Genomic DNA, 14,696 nt, shown 5'->3' on the forward strand with positions numbered 1-14,696 from the left:
TCACACACAATACCATCAAATAGATCACACACAATACTGTCATACAGTTCTCACATACCACCATATAGAGCACACATAATACAGCCATATGGATCACACACAATACCATCATACAGTTCTCACATACCACCATATAGATCACACATAATACTGCCAGTGTTCTCACATAATACCACCATATAGATCACACATAATACCGCCAGTGTTCTCACATACCGCCATATAGATCACACATAATACTGCCAGTGTTCTCACATAATACCACCATATAGATCACACATAATACCGCCAGTGTTCTCACATACCGCCATATAGATCACACATAATACTGCCAGTGTTCTCACATAATACCACCATATAGATCACACATAATACCGCCAGTGTTCTCACATACCACCATATAGATCACACATAATACCGCCAGTGTTCTCACATACCGCCATATAGATCACACATAATACTGCCAGTGTTCTCACATAATACCACCATATAGATCACACACAATACCACCGTATAATTCTCACAATACTGATCAAGCATAATCACCACCATACAGATCACATAATACCGTCATATAGATCTCACATAATGCCATAATACAGCATGACCCCTGCAGCTCCTGTTATCGCATGCATTGAGTTGTGTGTGTAATGGGGAAAGATATGCAGGGGGGAGAGGAGTGCCTGAGAGGATTAGATACACGGTTCACCAGACAGTATCACACAGGATAGGATTAGATACACGGCTCAGCAGTCAGTATCACACAGGAGAGGATTAGATACACGGCTCAGCAGTCAGTATCACACAGGAGAGGATTAGATACACGGCTCAGCAGTCAGTATCACACAGGAGAGGATTAGATACACGGCTCAGCAGTCAGTATCACACAGGAGAGGATTAGATACACGGCTCAGCAGTCAGTATCACACAGGAGAGGATTAGATACACGGCTCAGCAGTCAGTATCACACAGGAGAGGATTAGATACACGGCTCAGCAGTCAGTATCACACAGGAGAGGATTAGATACACGGCTCAGCAGTCAGTATCACAGGAGAGGATTAGATACACGGCTCAGTAGTCAGTATCACACAGGATAAGATTAGATACACAGCTCAGAAGACAGTATCACACAGGAGAGGATTAGATACACGGCTCAGCAGTCAGTATCACACAGGAGAGGATTAGATACACGGCTCAGCAGTCAGTATCACACAGGATAGAATTAGATGCATGGCTCAGCATAGTATCACAGTATAGGATTAGATGCATGGCTCAGCAGACAGTATCACACAGTATAGGATTAGATACACGGCTCAGCATAGTATCACACAGGAGAGGATTAGATACACGGCTCAGCAGTCAGTATCACACAGGATAGAATTAGATGCATGGCTCAGCATAGTATCACAGTATAAAATTAGATGCATGGCTCAGCAGACAGTATCACACAGTATAGGATTAGATACATGGCTCAGCATAGTATCACAGTATAGGATTAGATGCATGGCTCAGCAGACACTATCACACAGTATAGGATTAGATACACGGCTCAGCACAGTATCACACAGGAGAGGATTAGATACACGGCTCAGCAGTCAGTATCACACAGGATAGGATTAGATACACGGCTCAGCAGTCAGTATCACACAGTATAGGATTAGATGCATGGCTCAGCATAGTATCACAGTATAGGATTAGATGCATGGCTCAGCAGACAGTATCACACAGTATAGGATTAGATACACGGCTCAGCATAGTATCACACAGGAGAGGATTAGATACACGGCTCAGCAGTCAGTATCACACAGGATAGAATTAGATGCATGGCTCAGCATAGTATCACAGTATAAAACTAGATGCATGGCTCAGCAGACAGTATCACACAGTATAGGATTAGATACATGGCTCAGCATAGTATCACAGTATAGGATTAGATGCATGGCTCAGCAGACAGTATCACACAGTATAGGATTAGATACACGGCTCAGCATAGTATCACACAGGAGAGGATTAGGTACAGGGCACAGCAGACAGTATCATACAGGAGAGGATTAGATACATGGCTCAGCACAGTGTAGTGATAGATACACGGTCTGATGTCCTTGATCAGTGGCTGCAGTGAGAGGCAGGGTCGGGTCGGAGCAGCACAGAGATTCTCCCCCTCCCCCCCCTGTTACCTCTCTGCAGCTCCTGATAGAGGACATCAGACCCCAGCACTTCACCCTCTCTAGCGATTCTAGAGATTGAGCCAGGGCACCAGGCAACAGAGGACAGGGAACGGCCGGCCGACTGCTGACAGTGTGAAAGGAGAGGCAGCTGGAGCTGCCCCTCCAACAGCACAGCTCTCAGTCACAGTGGAGCTCACACACTGTGGGCTGAAGAAACATGGCGCCGACCTCCTGCCTCTGCTGTGATGTGGAGACAGCCCAGGGGGCATGGCCAGATCAGAGCAGGAGATAACGCGGTCGGCTCCCGACTGCTGAGTCCTATGCACAGGGCTGCCGTAAATGCAGAGTGTAAATGTCGTGCTGGGACTCTTACACTCCTGCAAAGCAAAATGGCGGCGCCCAGTGGCTGCAAAAATTATTAATAATAAAAAAGATATTAAGGTTAAAAAAAATAATTTTGTATTAAAGATAATTGTTTATATAAACAATCATTTTTAATACGAAAACAAAATTGCGGCACCTTTCCTTTAATGCAGCCCCCCCATAGAGTATAGTGCAGCCCCCATAGAGTATAATGCTGCCACCATGGAGTACAATGTAGCCCCCCATAGAATATAATGCAGCCCCATAGAGTATAATGCAGCTGCAATAGAGTTTAAGGCAGCTCAATAGAGTATAATGCAGCCCCCATAGAGTATAATGCAGCCCCCATAGAGTATAATGTAGGACCCATATAGTATAATATAGGACCCATAGAGTATAATGCAGCCCCTAAAGAGTATAATGCAGGACCCATAGTGTATAATGCAGCCCCATAGAGTATAATTCACTCTCCCCATTTCTCCAGTATTATAGCCACCAAGTACTCACTGATTTAAAAATAATAAATTCATATTCACCTCTCCCCATTCCCCCGCTGCTCCAGTCTCTACAGTGCATCTCCTCACCAGTTTCACTGCTACTCACTGCATGGCGCACGATGAAGTAATCAGTTACACTTTATCAGAAGCAGAGCAGGAATAATGGGAGAAGGAGCATCACTCTCATCCATCATTGATTTCAACTGTATCTATGATGCTGATACAGTTGAATGCGGGGAAGGGCAAAGCCAGCACTGGCATGAACCCCCTCTGACTCACGGATCCCATAGCAGCATGCCACTGGCTGGAGGCCCCTGAGGGAGTGTAGGCCCTAGGCAATTGCCTGGTTTGCCTGCCCCTAACACCGGCTCTGATGCCGACATCCTGCAAACTCAAAATCTGATAATTTATGCTGCCACTAGTGTCGTGTCTCAGCATATTTTTTAGAAAAATAAATATTCTGGGACATCCACTGATTTTATACAGAAAATGAGCAGCCAGAGACCAGTATTAGGTACTCTTTAAGTATTGTTGCTCTGCTGTCCTTATTCCCAGGGGTTTGTATGGTCTTGAAAACCTGTATTGGCTGGCACTGCGTAATACTTCATATTTTCTGTAGGAATACTGTAGGGAAATTCAACACTTATTGCCAGGTGGCTGTAAAGTGTATAGTAGATCTATACAGAATATGTGCTGACTTTATATTGACCTTTACAACCTATGTTTTCCGTGCTTTAGTGTTAAAAATGCATAAATATACAGATTTTATTAAAAAAAAAAAAAAACTACTGTTTTGAGTGAAGAACTCTAATCTCCTATACCAACCTATTTGTCTACAAGATAAGAGACACTAAACAAACCCTGTTATGATGCCTGGGAGACAGAGTTCAGTTCATCGGACAATAGCACACTGTCATGGTCTGTATGGAAGTTCTTGTCTAGTGCTTCAGGGGTTAATGCTGTTGGCCTCTCTCTGGCGGTGGGAGGGCTTTATATAGCCTCTTTTGGGCTCTGTCCATTGTCAGTGATACTTTTGACCTGGGGAGTTCCTGATCCCCATGTATCTATGGATACTGTCTGCCTGTGTGATTGCCTGTGTATGACCCGGTCTGTTCCTGTTTCTGAGTTTGCTACCTGATTCTGTACTTGCTTAGCCTCTCAGTTTTCACCTCTGCTTGTCCCTGACCTTCTGCTTTGTGTTTCCCAGCTGATACCACGCTGCTATCTCCGGGTTTCTGACCCTGGATTGTTATTGACCACGTCTCTGTCTGTTTCCGTCAGTACTGTGTCATCTCTTGGTTTACCCACACCTGTCTGGTCTCCCACTGAGCTTCTCTAGCCCGAGCTCCGGTCTCCGGAGTCTGGAGCTTGTATCCACCCCAGACACTCCCTTTGCGGTCAGGTGCTTCAGGTCCTCTTATCTGAAGCACGCTTCTCCACCATGGCCATCCCGTTTCTCTGGACTCTCTGGGCACCTTTCACTCAACTCAGGACACGCGCACTGACTCGGTAATCAAGGGCAGTGCGGTGTCCTTTACACACTCTTTCTGGATTAGTAGGATCCACGTTCTCTCGCTAGGGCTCCTCTCACGCTTGGGCCCTTCAGTTGCTTTATCTTAGTAGAAATATTGTTACCTTTATGGGTTCTCAATCAGGCCAGCTAACACACTGCAGACTCTTTCCTGATTTCTTTTGCTTGGCATGCACTAGCGGGTATAATAGTTTGACTTCTTCTCTGACACTATTTTGAGGGTACATATCAGACGTGTGCCATCCGATTTAATCAGATAGCACAGTGACCCATGTTATTCAATAGTGCTGTTCAGATGAATGATTTTATTCTCGGTCAGAGTGTCCGTGAAAAGAAAATCGAAGCATGTACCACTTCCATCCGAGTCTCAGATGAGACTTACGCATTGAAGTCTATGGCTGCAAGAAAAAAAATCAGATCCCACATCAGAGTGGCATCCGATTCTTATGGATAGATTTCTATCTACTACTACGACTATTGAGCATTCTGTTGCTGGAAACGCGTCGGTTTTTTAACTTGTCTTGTATGGATTTGTTCATTATTGATATGTCCTAATTAATATTACAATTTTAATTACCGGATGGTCATGCCTTCGACTTCCATATTCGCTTGTATGTATTAATGTAGTTGTAGGAAAATTAATCGCACATGGAGATTACAAAATGTCACAAGGACGTAAAAAATTGGACACATGGATGAAAATTGGATGAAAATTAGAAAAAAAAGTCTTAAATTTTTATTGATGAAATTCAAACCGGTTTTTCATGCGCATGTCTGCAGGCACGCTAACACCAACAGTCTGGGGAAAACTGGTCCTCATACAGCTATGTCGACAGGAAAAAAGTTGTAGTTCTTGGAAGAAGGGGAAGGAAAAACGAAAGGCAAAAACTAAAATTGGTTTTGTCTGGATAGAGTTAGAAAATGAAAAGTTGATGGATAAATCCCATAGCAATCTCGTCTACATGCACTGCCCCTGTAAGGCATAGTTTAGGCCTATCCTTAACTTAAGGCCCAAGACGGGTTGAGAAAAAAACGTGTTCCCACCATAAAGTTGCCAGTGGTGTACCAACACTCCCAGCATCTCCCGTAAAGAATAAACATTATTTATAGGGGCTATCCAGGAATAAATTTTTTTTTTTTACTATGGGCCTAAGAGCTACAGACCGCTCCCGCCGGTGATTCAACAGCTTCCACTGACATCACGTCACCAGAGCAGTGGTTTTTCTTCTTCTATCCTCTGTTAACGGAATGTGACTGCTGATGTCAAGCTGATTGACAGCCGGCTCCCCACTGCCTAACTGCGGGAAGCTGGCTGTTAATCAGTATGACACGTGCAATCACGCCCCATCGACAGAGGAGCCCAGAAGAAATTGTTGGTTACTCCTCTGTGTTGGCACTGGGTAAAGCAGGCAGGTAGATAATAACTACCTGCCTGTTAGTTTTTAAGCCTATAGTGAAAAAATAAAACAGTCCTAGATGATCCCTTTAAATAAACATACCTTCCTTTATGCTTATATAAAAATGCATCTGACAACCCTGCCAAAATTACAGAGTATGATGAATATGAATGGTCTGTTTTAACATTGGCTGATATTCGCCTTCATCATTTGGCAAGTAAAGGGTTGGTTCTCTCACAATATGACATGATAAATACCGGTGGCACTGAATCAAGGCCTTGGTATTGTGATTTCCCATTCATGTGCCTCTACCCATCTGTATTCTATAATTCAGCATTAATCTTATGGTGTAAAGAAAAATGGGTTATTTGCAGCCCAGACATGTACGTAGCATTATTATAGCACACAACGTGCAGCCACCTCTTGTTCTGCATTTCCCAGAATGCAACTTGTGTTTTGTAAAAAGACACACAATGGCTCTGTGTCAATTTAATTAGGATCCTCTGTGTATTTGCACATAATGATAAAAAAAAAAATAAAAAAATAGAGAAAGAAGATTTTTCAAGAAGCGCAAAGTCTTGTTTTAATAAACTGTGTGCGTTCGAGTCTATGGGCTCCAGACGGGAGATAATATCATCATTACAAGGGCAAACATTAACACAGGCCGACTCCAACAAACCACACATATCATCTAGCCATTGCCGAAATAAAATATTTATTGCCATTCATACCTATTACGTGGGGGCAGCAATGGTTCATTGAGCTCAGGGTCCTTTTGTGCTAAACACATATGATGTTCTGGGTCTTTTTTCCGTAATTTGCTCGGGTAGGTCCAAAGGGTCAGCCCCGCACGGGACAAGACGCCTTCATTACTGTATACTTGCATGACACTATTGTGTGAGTGCATTACCCTATAGCACAATCATGAAAACAATTTAGTAAAACTGAAGTTTTATACAGTATATATAGGCTTAATCTAAAGTGCACTGGAGAAAGCATTTTTGGCCATTCGTTCAACACCTATAGGTTTCTTTTAGAGATGAACCAATCAATTCACAGCAAACCCAATTTGTTCCAAATTTTTATTCCCCTTAGACCCCAGTTAGATGCCTCTCATATAGCCAAATTAGATCTCATGCTTTACTATGAGGAGGGGCAACACTCATGAACACGTGTTTGCAAATTGGGATTCTGGTTTGGCTTTTATCGTAAGTCATGTCGCAAGACTCGTTAAAGGGTTGACATTGACATTTAGTATTGCTGCTCTCAGTAGGTGACACTAGAGTTGAAGTCCTCTGTTATCAGACAGTCAGGTGTCTGGTCAGTCAGGTGTCTTTGCAGTCAGTCAGGTGTGTTACCCGCCAGTGGTGAGTCATAAGTCTCATCGGTCAGTGGTCAGTCAGGTGTCTCATTGGTCAGTGGTCAGTCAGGTGTCTCATCGGTCAATGGTCAGTCAGGTGTCTCATCGGTAAATGGTCAGGGGGTCTCATCGGTCAGTGGTCAGTCAGGGGTCTCATCGGTCAATGGTCAGTCAGGGGTCTCATTGGTCAATGGTCAATCAGGTGTCTCATCGGTCAATGGTCAGTCAGGGGTCTCATTGGTCAATGGTCAATCAGGTGTCTCATCGGACAATGGTCAGTCAGGTGTCTCATTAGACTGCAGTCAATCATGTGTCTCATCGGTCAGTGTGTCTGTCAGGTGCGTCATCAGTCAGCAATAAGTTAGGTGCTTTATCTGTCATCGGACAGTCAGATGTCTCATTGGTCAGTGGTGAGTCAGATGTCTCATGGATCAGTGGTCAGTTAAATGTCTAATCAGTGAGTGTTCTGCATCAGTAACATATTTGCTTTTTCATTATTTCATTAAGCATCCATGCCGATGGTCCGGATCTCAATGTGCCCTGCTGTACTGCAATGTAATAAAATATCTCTTGTTCACAAATCACATCACTGCCATTACAATTGAACACATAATAAAGAAATAATTAGGGTCTTGAGGAGACATTTTCCACTTGAAAGATGATCTGTATCCAGAAAAAATCTTTCAATTAGGCCGTTTACCAAATGTCTTAATAACAGAGAGTGTTGCTAAACCTTTAGACTATCAGTCCGAAACTCAGCGGGTCTTCTGGGATGGATCAGTTCCTCTAATTTGCGAAGCCATTCAACAGAAGCTTAAGAGCACACTTCATACTGTTTAACCCTTTTGGAATTGACTTTAGTTGTTAAGGGACTGTCCACATTATCTTATTTTAACACGTGTTTGGGACACTTACTAATATAAAAGTATTACATGTTTTCTTCCTTTTTCCTTTGCAGATTGCTCAGAGCTACTGTTCCAAATGGCTGCTGATGGAGGAGCATGTGACCAGACTTGTCTATCTGCCTGCTCCAATCAAAAATCAATGCACAAATTCTTGCAGAACAGACAGAGTAGCTGAAAGGTTTCTGTCATGTGAAGTTGAAGTTCATTCCGAGAGACGTGTTGATTACCTGTATAGGACTAGAATAACCATTGGGCAGCCATCTTCCCAAAAGACTTAAATTATATTAAGTGCTTCAAAATCATGTATTATATGTTAGGGGTTGAGTTCCCGCCTCTGCACAGGTGGAATCTCGGGCCATCTCCGCTGCGGTCTCCCATTCTTCTTCTGCCGCAGTGGAGCCTGCTCAGCGGAGACGTCGGTCCCAGCATCTCGCTCAGTCTGACTCTGTACAAAGAGTTACTGCTGTTTTTCCTGCTTCTGCCATGGAAGCCAGTGCTGGGCAGTGGCGAGCAGACGCTTCTGGGACTAAGTCCTGCTTTTCTCGTTCTGAGCATGCCCAGAGTAAGATCTCTCAGTGGAGATCAAGGGTCACATGATCAGATACTGCAGCTAAGGCCATTGGTCCTTCAGGAAGGTCCTGTAGGTGCTCACGCTCTGTGGCAGCCTCTCATTGGTCCTTCTAGGAAGTTCCTGTATGTGCTGCAACTATTTAAGGCTCGCATGGCCGCACGGCCATGTGCTAGTATTGTTTTATGTTATGTATGCAGCGCCCCAGAGTCCTGGTCGTTGCAGTACTGTGGCTCCGCCGCTAAGGGGGGCTATGGTACGTCTGATGGCACTGAAGGAGTTCATCTGACCAGGTATCACATACACCAATACATTTCACAGTCTGGCCTCCAGGGGGAGCTAAGGGTACTATTCATTAGGCCACTCCTCACAGTCTGGTAAAACTGGGGGTTAGGCAGGAAGTTAGAGAGAACGCTGACTGGGTTGGAACCAGGCAACACCTTGTGGCAGAGGGTGTTGTAGGGGAAGATTCGGTAGGGTCCCTGTCAGGGGTGGGATCCTGACAGAGGCCTGGCAAACAGAGAGAAAGCTACGGGACCGCGCCTGCACTTGATAGCGGCGGTGCCCTAAGAAAGGACAAGAAGCAAGATTTATTGTGCTGAGTGAGAAACGAGATCAACGCAACAGGGAGAAATACCAGTAGGAGTCGTGCTGTTAGACCGAGGCAACATCCTACTGAGGCGTAACTAACCGGTGGCCGGAACGCCGAGGAAGTACAGAGCTCTAAGCATTACTTCAAACCAACGGCAGGACAGAGAGCTATAGGCTGGCTGTCTCACCTACATCACCTACGCAGACATAGGGGGCAACTTGTGGAGAGGGGCGACTCTAGGGTCCCGGAAGAGCTCCGAGCCTTCCCGTCATACGGGTGCGTCCTACCATAAGATCTGGGGGACGAGAAGAAGAAGAAGAACATCAGAATCGAGTTGTGAGGGAACACGAGAAACAGACACAACAGTTGTGGGGACTATCCCGTAAGCACAGCAGGGGAGGACCACAACACATAAGCGCTAGAAGGAAGGCACAGATTTCCACCTGCGAAGGGAACTCTGGAGGTGCCATCGGACCGGCCGGACTTGCGCAGCCCGGCTAACCGTATTCCGGACTGAGGACCCAGAAGCCTTCAGTAAAGAGGTAAAGAGACTGCAACCTGGTGTCCTCGTTATTTACTGCACCGCACCACCACCACCATCCACATCTATTACTGTACGCCCCTCAGCAGGGTCACGGACCGGGTCTAGCCACCGTGACAACCCCAGAGCAGAGACTCAGAGGCCCGGTACCGGGTACACCTCGGCCCTGCGGCAGTGGGGGCGCTACATGTGCTTTGCGCCAGTGTGGTCATGTGAGTTTGTGTTCAGGACCCGGCTGAAATAAGCCCCTAGAATGCTGGCACCTCCGGCGAGGAGATTTTGTGTGAATGTATTCAGTGACCTGGCTGAAATAAGCCCCTAGAATGCTGGCACCTCCGGCGAGGAGTTTTGTGTGCATGCATGACCACTGACTGCTCTCAGTTGAGTAGTTAGCCTGTGCCACTGTGAAGTCAAACAGGGTGCAGTGCTTTGAGTTTCGGCTACTCTGTGAAGTAACAGGGTTAGCTCATACCGCCATATAGTTCCGCCGTTTGCTAGCAGCAGGTTCTCCTGCACGGTGGACCCCGGGCTGCGAACGCATCTATTATAATAAATCCTCTATATTTACTCGGTGCATTCCACTAGCCCTAACATAATACTAGCGCCAGGGTCTGGCTAGTAAGTGGCGGACATTCAGCAATCCTTGCGGTATATCCAGCAGCTGGAGGGTAGGTTGGCGGCTCTCAACCTCAGCTGTGGATATTACCACAGTAGCTGTACAGGCTGCTAGCGTGGCTGCAGCAACCTTGTCCACTGCCACCCCTGTTCCAAAATTACCTCACCTCCCGCTGCCAGAAAATTTTTCTGGAGATAGCAAATCTTGTAGGGGATTCGTGAGTCAGTGCTATATTTACCTCGAGCTCCTGGCTGCACGTTTTCCCACAGAACGGGCTAAGGTGGGATTTATTGTGTCTCTCTTGTCGGACAGGGCGTTGGAATGGGCTACGCCGCTGTGGGAGCGTGGCGATCATGTGGTGCAGAGTGCTCCGCTGTTCCTGAGCACTCTGAAACAGGTCTTTTTAGGGCCTCGAGTCACCCATGACACGGCGCTCCAACTGCTGGCATTAACTCAGGGTGTGTCCTTGGTCAGCCATTTTGCCGTCCGCTTCCGTACTTTAGCTTCTGAGCTGGAGTGGTCGGATAAAGCCCTTATCCCCATATTTTGGAGGGGGCTGGCTGATCACGTGAAGGACGCTCTGGCCACTAGGAGATTCCTGCTACACTGGAGGAGTTAATAACTGTCTCTACTCGTATTGACCTCCGTTTTAACGAGCTGAGGTTAGAGCGAGCCCAGTGTAGGCAGAGGTTTCGGCTGGCTCCCACCTTCGCCAAACCTCCGGAATCTCCAGTCCTGAGTCATATGAGGCCATGGAAGTGGCACGAGCGGGATCTAAGTCCCGGACCGCTTGTGCACTCAAGGTCTGTCATGTTTGCCAGCAGTCAGGACATCTTGCCACCAGGTGTCCCCAGCGGTCGAGGAAATGTCAGCGTCTAGTGGTAGTAGGTGGAGGTACACTAGACACGGCGACGTTTGCCTCTAAATTGTCCTTTAAGGGGACAATTATTATAGGCTCATCCTCCCACTCGGTAGAGCTCTGCGTGGATTCAGGGGCGGAGGGCAATTTTATGTCTTCAGCCTTCACCCAACGTCACGCAATACCCCTGGTTATGCTAGCTCAGCCAGTAATGGTACGAGTGGTGAATGGGTCGACACTGCCCTCACAGATAACACACCAGACCATCCCTTTTACTCTGTCCATGTCGCCATCCCATCAGGAGATTATATCTCTGCTCGTCATTCCTGAGGGAATTGATGAGGTCCTGTTGGGGATACCTTGGCTACGGTACCATTCTCCTCATATCGAGTGGTCCTCTGGCTGAATTTTGGGATGGGCTGAATCTTGTGGGGGTAGGTGTTAGAGGGAGTGCGTTCAGGTTGCTACTACAGAGGTACCCGCAGATCTATCCTCTCTCCCCAAGCAATATTGGTATTATGCGGACGTGTTCTCCAAAAAGGCGGCGGAGACCCTTCCGCCCTATCGCCCCTATGACTGTCCTATTGACCTCTTGCCTGGTGCTGAGCCTCCCAGGGGTGGAGTCTATCCATTATCTCTCCAGGAGATGGAGGCAATGTCTCAGTACATTCAAGAGAATCTGGCAAGAGGGTTCATCAGGAAGTCAGTGTCACCTGCTGGGGCTGGGTTCTTCTTCGTGCAGAAGAAGAATGGGGAACTGCGTCCATGCATAGATTACAGGGGACTTAACGCCATCACCGTTAAGAATAAGTATCCTTTGCCCTTGCTATCTGAGCTCTTAGATAGGCTTCGGGAGCAAGGGTATTTACTAAATTAGATCTGCGGGGTGCTTACAACCTGATTCGCATCCGTGAGGGGGACGAATGGAAGACGGCTTTTAACACCACGGATGGGCACTATGAATATCTGGTGATGCCCTTCGGGCTCTGTAATGCCCCAGCCATTTTCCAAGACTTTCTGAATGACATCTTCCGGGATATGCTCTCCACCTCGGTCGTAGTCTATCTGGATGATATTCTCATCTACTCTCCAGATATTGACTCCCACCGGAAAGTTGTTTGCAAAGTCTTCGACCTCCTATGGGCAAACTCCCTCTATGCCAAGTTGGAGAAGTGTATGTTCGAGCAGGAGTCCTTACCTTTCCTGGGCTATATCATCTCCGCCCAGGGATTGGCTATGGATCCTGCCAAACTACAGGCTGTGAAGGACTGGCAGGAACCCCATTCTCTTAAAGCGGTGCAACGCTTTATGGGGTTTATTAATTATTATCACCAGTTCATTCCGCACTTCTCAACTTTGGTAGCTCCTTTGGTTGCCCTCACCAAGAAGGGAGCAAATCCCAAATTGTGGTCTGAGGACTGAGGTCTCCAAGGCCTTTAACTCCATAAAGTCACACTTCGCTAGCGCTCCCATCCTACATCGCCCCGATGTAGATAAGCCTTTTATCATGGAGGTGGATGCCTCATCTGTTGGTGCTGGAGCAGTCCTCTTCCAAAAGGATGCTCAAGGTCGGAAGCATCCTTGCTTCTTCTTTTCTAAGACCTTCTCACCAGCAGAGAGGAATTATTCCATCGGGGACAGGGAGTTGCTAGCCATGAAGTTGGCTTTCTCGGAGTGGAGACATCTCTTGGAGGGAGCTCGTTTTCCCTTCCAAGTCTTCACAGATCATAAAAATTTGGTGTACCTGCAGACAGCCCAGCGGTTAAATTCTCGCCAGGCCAGATGGTCCTTGTTCTTCTCCCGGTTTCATTTCACGCTTCATTTTCTTTCTGAGGAGAAGAACATTCGTGCCGACGCTCTCTCTCGCTCTGTTGTGTCATCTGTGGAGGAGGAAGAGGAGCCTTGGCTTATTGTCCCCGGTTTTGCTAGAGTCTGTACCTCCGGGCAAGACTTTTGTACCATCCAGTTTGCGACCAGAGGTTCTCTCTTGGGCACACTAATCCAGGGTGGGTGGACATTTTGGTTCCAAAAGGACATCAGAGTTACTGGCGAGGACATACTGGTGGCCGCATATGGCTCATGATGTCGCAGACTATGTTCGGGCGTGTGTCTCTTGCGCCAAGAACAAGTCCCCTCGGCAACGGCCAGCTGGGTTGCTTTACCCTCTGCCGGTGGCGGACAGGCCCTGGGAGATGGTCGGGATGGACTTTGTGGTGGGCTTACCCAAGTCTCGTAACTGCACCATTATCTGGGTGATCACCGACCATTTTTCCAAAATGGTTCACTTGGTGCCTCTTCCACGGTTACCTTCTGCACGGGCTCTGGCAGCCTTGTTCATCAAGCATATCTTTCACTTACACGGTATGCCGGACAAGATTGTCAGTGACCGGGGTCCCCAGTTTGTGTTTGTGTTGATTCTGGAGGGAGCTTTGTCGTCTACTCAGTATTGAGTTAAATCTCTCCTCAGCTTATCATCCCGAGACGAATGGGTTGGTTGAGAGGGCCAATCAGACTCTGGTCACTTATTTACGACATTTTGTTTCTGCCAGGCAGGATGACTGGGCATCCTTGTTACCGTGGGCTGAGTTTGCCCTTAACAACGCTGTAGCCGACTCCACCGGTCAGACTCCTTTCCTCCTTAATTACGGCCAACATCCGCGGGTTCCTGTGCCTATGCCCATGTCCTCTGCTGACTCCAGGGTGGCAGACTGGGCAGTGGAGGCACGAGACATTTGGGACCGCACTCAGGATGCCATCCGGGCCTCCAAGGAGAGAATGAGGTCCTCCACCGATGCACATCGGTGCCCTGCCCCGACCTTTGCTCCTGGCGACTTAGTGTGGCTCTCCGCTCTTAACATCAGGCTGCGTGTTGAGTCCACTAAGTTTGCACCTCGCTACTTGGATCCCTTCAAGGTCCTCGAACAGGTTAAACCTGTGGTCTACCGTCTAGCCCTTCCTCCATGCCTAGGTATCACCGACACCTTTCATGTGTCCCTCCTTAAGCCCGTATACATGTCCCGGTTTTCTGAGTCGTCTGCCAGGACATCGGGTTCCTCTACGGACAATTATTTGAATGCTATTTTGGGGTGCAAGGTGGTTCGTGGCAAAAAAATTTATTTGGTGGACTGGAAGGGTTACGGTCCTGAGAGCCTGCTGAGCATATTCGGGCTCCACAGCTCATTGCTGCCTTCGAACGTAGCGAGGCCCAAGGAGGGGGGTGATGTTAGGGGTCGAGTTCCTGCCTCTGCACAGGGGGAATCTCGGGCCACCTCCGCTGCGGTCTCCCATTCTTCTTCTG

This window comes from Ranitomeya variabilis, chromosome 2 (assembly GCF_051348905.1).
Source record: "Ranitomeya variabilis isolate aRanVar5 chromosome 2, aRanVar5.hap1, whole genome shotgun sequence".
In the NCBI taxonomy this organism is placed as follows: domain Eukaryota; kingdom Metazoa; phylum Chordata; class Amphibia; order Anura; family Dendrobatidae; genus Ranitomeya; species Ranitomeya variabilis.